Source organism: Silurus meridionalis, chromosome 8 (genome assembly GCF_014805685.1).
Source record: "Silurus meridionalis isolate SWU-2019-XX chromosome 8, ASM1480568v1, whole genome shotgun sequence".
Lineage (NCBI taxonomy): Eukaryota > Metazoa > Chordata > Actinopteri > Siluriformes > Siluridae > Silurus > Silurus meridionalis.
Window position 1 is genome coordinate 8,867,273 of NC_060891.1, and position 7,250 is coordinate 8,874,522.

Consider the following 7,250-nt stretch of genomic DNA (forward strand, 5'->3'; position numbering starts at 1 on the left):
ACAGACAGACAGATCTATCTATCTATCTATCTATCTATCTATCTATCTATCTATCTATCTATCTATCTATCTATCTATCTATCTATCTATCTATCTATCTATCTACTTGACTTATTTATTTACTTGACTTAAATTCAGAATTGATTTCAGCTTTATTTTATGTTGGAACTTAAATCAGTATTTCTGCAACTTTAAAGAAGGAAACAGAACTAGAATGAACAGCTGCTGGGTTTTTTATCGGCTCCTTAATACTATAAAGTTTTGATACTATGATGTTTGTTGCTGGTTTCAGGAAAATATACATTAACATTTTGTCTTTCATGTATGTGTCACAATTCTTATCACAATTACTTAAGTTCCTCTTTAAGTTCTTATAAAATGACAAAAATCACGATTCAGACCACTCGGAAGTCTTTATTTGTGTATTATTAATAATAATAAAATAATAGTAATAACAAACAAACTGAATGTATAAAAAGAAATAATACAAGGAAATATATATATATATATATATATATATATATATATATATATATATATATATATATATATATATATATTAATATAAAATATTTTTGTATATGGTTATTACCATGAAAAAATTTAACATTTAATAATTATTTATTTTCTTCTTCTTATTTCTCTTTTTCTTTGTACCAAAGAGCACCTTTAAAGTTTCCTGAAAGAGAAATTAAAAGGGGTTTTAGTCCACAGTGTGTGTGTGTGTGTGTGTGTGTGTGTGTGTGTGTGTGTGTGTGTAAAATGATGTTGAGTATCACATGAACAATTTGCAGCGCATAATCCAATTTTAAAGAAAGATACTCACTGGCTTGACTCCTGCTTCTCCTGCCTTTAGGAACATATCCATTTTATCCACCTGCACACAAACACACACATACGCTTTTATCACACGTGTGTCACATGCATATAAAGAGTGAATAGAGGAGTGATATGATTCTGAATAGATGTAAATAAGGAATCGGTGGGTGGGGTTTTGTTTCCACATGGCCAAAGCAAAATCATCATTTTAATATCGACAGAAATTAAACACTTGAAATATTTTTAGAATAGACACTCGTTACTACAACCACTTATTACTAATCATTCCTAAATATAATATTAATAACTGTGTGTGTGTGTGTGTGTGTGTGTGTGTGTGTGTTCACTTTGGTATGCAGAACATCAGGATCTGCAATCATGTTAATGATATTAAAGTTGTTTTCACTCTGCACCAGCAACCATGAAATTTTATCTGCATTATTTGGGTGAATTTTCTCTACCAGAGGTAACAGGTGATCATCTGCGCAGAGAGAGAGAGAGAGAGAGAGAGAGAGAGAGTGTACATTAGCCATTATTTTGTGTTTGTGTTGGTAAGTGTGTGTGATACTCATGAGCCATCTGGATCTGCATTTCAAAATCGGCAGACTCCAACATATAGATGGTCAAGCGCTTTTGAGGTGGAGGAGCCATCGGTACATCCTGCACACATACAACATTATTATTATTATTATTATAATTATTCATTTAGTTTTTTTTTTTTTTTTTTTTCAAAGAAGAACAATATAACTAATAAATATAGTTATTGTTTTTGTGTGCTGATGGCACTTTAACTGAAGTTTGAACTTGAGATGAAGCTGGTTTCTCTTCCACAGCTTGAACCTGACCTGGTCTCTCTTCCACAGCTGGAGCTTTAGCTGGAGCTGGTTTCTCTTCCACAACTGGAACCTGAGCTCGAGCTGGTTTCTCTTCCACAGCTGGAGCTTTAACTGGAGCTGGTTTCTTTTCCACAGCTGGAGCTTGAGCTTTTTTTTTTTTTTTCCACAGCTGGAACTTGAGCTGGTTTCTCTTCCACAGCTGGAGCTGGTTTCTCCACCACATCTGGAGCTTGAGCTGATTGCAGGTGGAACTGAGTGTGGCGGTTCCCTTCAGCCTTGCGCTCCTTACGGGACTTAAAGTGTTCGATGGAGCTGTTACACAACAGAGACGCTGCTCTTAGACACTGCTGTTAGTTTTTATGCCTATGCCACCAAGATGACCCCTGATGGTGACTGAAATATTCCCATATAAACCCACCCTTTATATCAGTAGCTTACACTTTATGGTCGTTGAAGAGTTTGCTATCAAGTCTCTCCTTCGCCACATTCGCCGCCTCTGGAGACTCAAACTGGACGTAGCCGTACCCTTTTGTTCCTGTCTTGTAAGCGACAACCTTCAGGAGAGACACGTCATGCCAACACACAATTTATGTCAAACATAACTAATACAGGACTTTAGTATAATAGCTGCTAATTATGCTATACAGATGCTCTTCAGATCCAAACAGTACGAAGCACAAACCTTGCATGACAGGACATTCCCAAAAACCGAAAAGAGGTCAAAAAGGGCCATGCTGTCAATCGTCGTCATGTCCAAGTTTCTGATGAACAAGTTCCCGACGCCGCTCTTCCTCAAGGTGGAATCCTCTGAGACCACATGACTCTCATGGGCCACCCCATAAGGAGCTTACAATTAAGAGTTGCCAATGCTCGCTCAGCTAAGGGAACAAAATTAATTCCATGTCATTCATTTAAGAGAAAAAGACTGTGTAAAGACATATTCAGAATTATTGGCACCCTTGGTACAGATGGGTAACTGAAAACGCACTTTAATTATATTTAAGACATAAATCCTCACCATATCCATGTAAGAAAGCAGTAAATAATATAGAAATGACTCCTGGAGTATTAAGTAGGCTATAAACTGGTATAAAATGCAGAAATAGTGTTGGGGTTCGGGTGTGGTTTGAATTACCATCGGCTTGTTTGTAAAAGTTGACGAATGCATAGTTAAGTGAAACGCTGTTATTCCATTTCCTGCAGACCCGGACAGAGTGAACGTGGCCTGCAGAGCTGAACTCCTCCACCAGCATGGACTCTGTCACTTCTGGGTGCAGATCACCTACATACAGTGCTGAAAGACTGTTATTCATTTTACCTAAAAATATAAAAATCAAACACTCAGTGTTGAAGAAAATCAAAAACACTAAACTTACAGTCTTAAACAGACAAATATCAGTATAAGTGCAATACAATCACTTTTCTACTTTGAAATGTTGAAGGATAATCAACATAAAGGCCTAAAGGGTCTACTATATTCTACTACCACTAATTACACTACTTACCAGCTACCTAATGCTCAATAGTAAAAATGTGATATAAAAAAATGTAATAGTAAAATGTTTAATAGAGCGGACTGTACGACCCCTGGAACGGTGAGTTTCCAAACTTTATTGGTTTTATTCTCTTTGAAACAGAGTTTATCATTTATTTTTGTTCTTATTATTATTATTATTATTATTGAGAAACAAATCACCCATAATAGCCCCAAACAGGTGGAAAGGTGATCATAGGTACAGGAGTGAAGAGGAGAAAAATAATCTGTTCCTAATTTTTTTTGTCTAATCCTTCCTGATATTAGCATAAAGAGCATGGGCTTGCAGGAGAGAATGGATAAATGTGACTAAAGAAATTAAGTATGAAAGACTGATAATATGTCCAGAAGAGTGAGCAGAAATGGACATTTAGACTAAAGGTGTAGAACACATCATTTTTAGCCTCATGCTAGCCGGGTTTGCTAGTGCTGCTTCTGTGTTAGCTAGTTTGTTAGAAATATCAAATATTCGACCAAAAGACAAATAAACGTCTAATTTTATTTATTAAGATTCATATAACCATTCACTCGCTAAGAGTGAAATATTTAGACAAAGGATGAAAACTATCAAAGCTAAAATTATCAAGCCGGCTAGTTACCCATGCTAATGTCGCTAAATAATTACTTTTTACTTTTCGAGTCTTATACTATAGATAGATAGTCTACTATATTCCACTACTACTATTTAAACTACTTACCAGACATGTGTATGAAGAAATGTTTATTATAAGAGAACTTTATAACTTTTGTTAGTTGCTGCTAATTGTTGCTGCTGCTGCTGCTTCTGCTAATTGCTGCTGCTGCTTCTTGCTGCTGTTTGTTTGTTTGGTGGTTGTCAAGGTGATACCTAGATATTTTCTGTTGACATCATGGGATCGATTCTGTATGCATCACCCTGGTCACCTGACCAGTTGGACACGAGTCCTGTGTGTACACAAAACATGTCAATGAATCCCATTTAAAATGCTTTCAGTGATTAGACATTCTGTTAATAACAAGTGCTTCCACAGCTTGCATTGTTATTGGCTGTATGAAGCATTTATTCATTAGTTATTTATTCAGTTAGCATCTGGTAACCTGTTATTTCAACAAAACCAAGTTAAAAAAAAAAAAAAAGTTTCTCCTGCTAACCAAGTGCTAGAAGGAATTCACTCGCATGTCGTGTTTGCTGGACATAAAACTTTATTGGACTGGGGGCTTTAATACCTAAAGGTCTACGTTTGAACATATTTATTATTTTATTATTGATAATTGAGTATTATTATATTAATTTCCCCCTTATACTATATCCTAACTCCTTTTATAGTTGTGCATATAGAATGTGTGTGGTTTTGTAAACATAAAATATTATAATCAATAAGCATATTAAAACCACACTTTAAAAAGAAGTCAGATTATTATATGAAATATTAATCACTATAAAGGAAATAGAAACACAGCAATATTGTTAACTAGTTGTACAATGCGCACGTGTCAGTGTCGCACTTTTTTTTTTTTTTTTTTTTTTTGCTTAATTCTGTTCAAATATTACAGTTTTTTTCAATTGTTTACACGCAATTTAAAAAAAAACAGAGTTCTTTTTGTCAAAATATAATCACAATTATCCAAACACCACAATCAATTAGCAAAATTCCTAGATTGTTTGCAAAATGACACACTTCAGTCAAAACATACACACTTCAGTCAAAACATATACACATATTTGTGAAAATGCTATTTGTTTTCATTTAACCAACACAGTCATCAATGATCATACACTATTGCAGCCAGTTTCACACTGCTGTGATAAATAAAAAACACTTTTGTAAAAAAAAAAAAAAAAAATAGATTTTTGGCCAGACATTCTTACTGTATGTAGGAGATAATTTAGGTGACAAAAAAATTGTGAGAAACTCACAACATTATTCCTGATTTGTTTTGAGATATAAGGAGAATGTAGACAAATACTGTAGGCCTACTATAACCTTACCAAGCACTCCACAACACTTGATGCTGCAGACTGAATATTTTAAGTATTTATTTCAATACTTACAGTATTTCTTACCATAATCAGTTACAGTAATCAACCAACAATGATATCAATTACTGTAAACAAATAAAATCTATAGACAAATAAAAATTACTGCATGAATTACAGTACATACACTTTGACTCTGAAGAAAAGTAAAGTAAAAGTAAACAGAAATGAAAGAAAAGAAAACTACTGTAAAAGCAACAAGAATACTGTAACTATCCGTCTCTCCGTCTGGCTGGATCAGGCCATAAGATTTCATCCACATCACAGGCTATGTCTTCATTGGCAAGGCACCGTTGGAAGAATCGCCTTGTGTGACGAATCCACCCCTGCACTGAAGCTGCTTCAATAAGATCACATGCCTGTTCCATGGCCTGAATGAGGGGCAAACGGTCATAAGGCCGCAGGTCATATGCCTTCCACCACCACGCTGAAAAAAATTCTTCTATAGGATTCAGGAAGGGGGAGTATGGGGGAAGGTATAAAACTTCAAAATCAGGGTGATCATGGAACCAGTTCTGGACCAGAGCAGCCCGATGAAATGAGACATTGTCCCAAACGACAATGTACCGCATCTGGTCCACTTGGTGTAATGCTGTGACAATCTCATGCAATCGGTCAAGAAATGCAAGTATCAGATTTGCATTATAGGGTCCCAGATTTGCATGGTGGTGAAGGACCCCATTTTGTGTGATAGCAGCGCAAAGGGTGATGTTACCCCCTCGCTGCCCTGGCACATTGGTGATTGCCCTGTGCCCAATTACATTTCTCCCTCTTCTTCTTGTTTTGCAAGGTTAAATCCAGCCTCATCCACATATATAAATTCATGTTGAATTTCAGCAGCATCCATTTGCAAGACTCTCTGAAACACATTAAAGAAAATAGGATGCTATTCAATATCTATAGCACAGTATTTTTTTTGTGACAGAACATTATGAGCAGTGCATGATACCACACCATAGTCAGATGAACAATGCATACCTCCACATACTCATTGCGCAGATGTTTCACTCTCTCTGAATTTCTGTCAAATGGTACCCGATACAGTTGCTTCATGTATATTTGATTTTTCTTTAGGATTCGACCTAATGTTGACAGAGAGACTCGTTGATTGTTATTGAAAATATTGTCATCAGTGATGATATTGGCTTGGATTTCTCGTAGCCTGATACAATTATTGGCCAAAACCATGTTCACAATGGCGGCCTCTTGTGCACAACTAAACATAGGGCCCTTCCACCTTGGTGTCCTCGACCCTCAATCCTAAGAAAAAAAAGATAAAATAAATAAATATATATATATATATATATATATATATATATATATATATATATATATATATATATATATATATATATATATATATGCAGCATACTGTCAAATGTCACAGTAAACAATATTGATTATACAAGCTTCAGTTTCAATGTATACTGTGTGGTTAGCTTACCTGTTTTCTCGATGAAATGTCAGAATTACTGACGCAACAGTATTTCTGCTGAGATTTGGTTGAACTCTTTGTCCAGCTTCCATCAGTGTCAGTCCATGGTTGATAACATGGTCAATAAGTGTTGCACGGATTTCTCGAGTCAAATTTGGTCCTCGTCTTCTTTGTTCAGGTTCTATCACCTCTTCAAGTCCTTCTCTACCTCTTCCTCTACCTCCTTCTCCTCTTCCTCTACCTTCTTCTCCTCTACCTATGCCTCCTTCTCCTCTACCTATGCCTCTTCCTCTACCTCCTTCTCCTCTACCTATGCCTCCTTCTCCTCTTCCTCTACCTCCTTCTCCTCTACCTATGCCTCTTCCTCTACCTCCTTCTCCTTTACCTATGCCCCCTTCTCCTCTTCCTCTACCTCCTTCTCCTCTACCTATGCCTCTTCCTCTACCTCCTTCTCCTCTTCCTCTACCGCCTTCATCTCCTCTTTGAGCTCCCCCTCTCATTCTCACTCTTCTTCTAACTCCTTCCATTTTTGTTGAAGACAGGTGAACTCACCTGCTGCCTTTTATAGCACACCTGAGTGCTGCGTTTTCAAATTAGCACGTGTGCTTC

At 36.3% G+C, this 7,250-nt stretch overlaps 1 long non-coding RNA gene and 1 pseudogene across 1 annotated transcript; both read right to left on the reverse strand.

Annotated features, from left to right (window-relative positions):
• Window positions 1-611: 611 nt before the first annotated feature.
• On the reverse strand, window positions 612-1,474 carry LOC124390509. Its single transcript, XR_006926752.1, has 3 exons — window positions 1,167-1,474; window positions 827-877; window positions 612-679 (listed from the first exon to the last, which is right to left on the reverse strand). It is a non-coding gene; the product is annotated as an uncharacterized LOC124390509 (long non-coding RNA).
• A 404-nt stretch (window positions 1,475-1,878) lies between these two features.
• Window positions 1,879-4,184, reverse strand: LOC124390314 (annotated as a pseudogene).
• Between the last annotated feature and the right edge of the window lie 3,066 nt (window positions 4,185-7,250).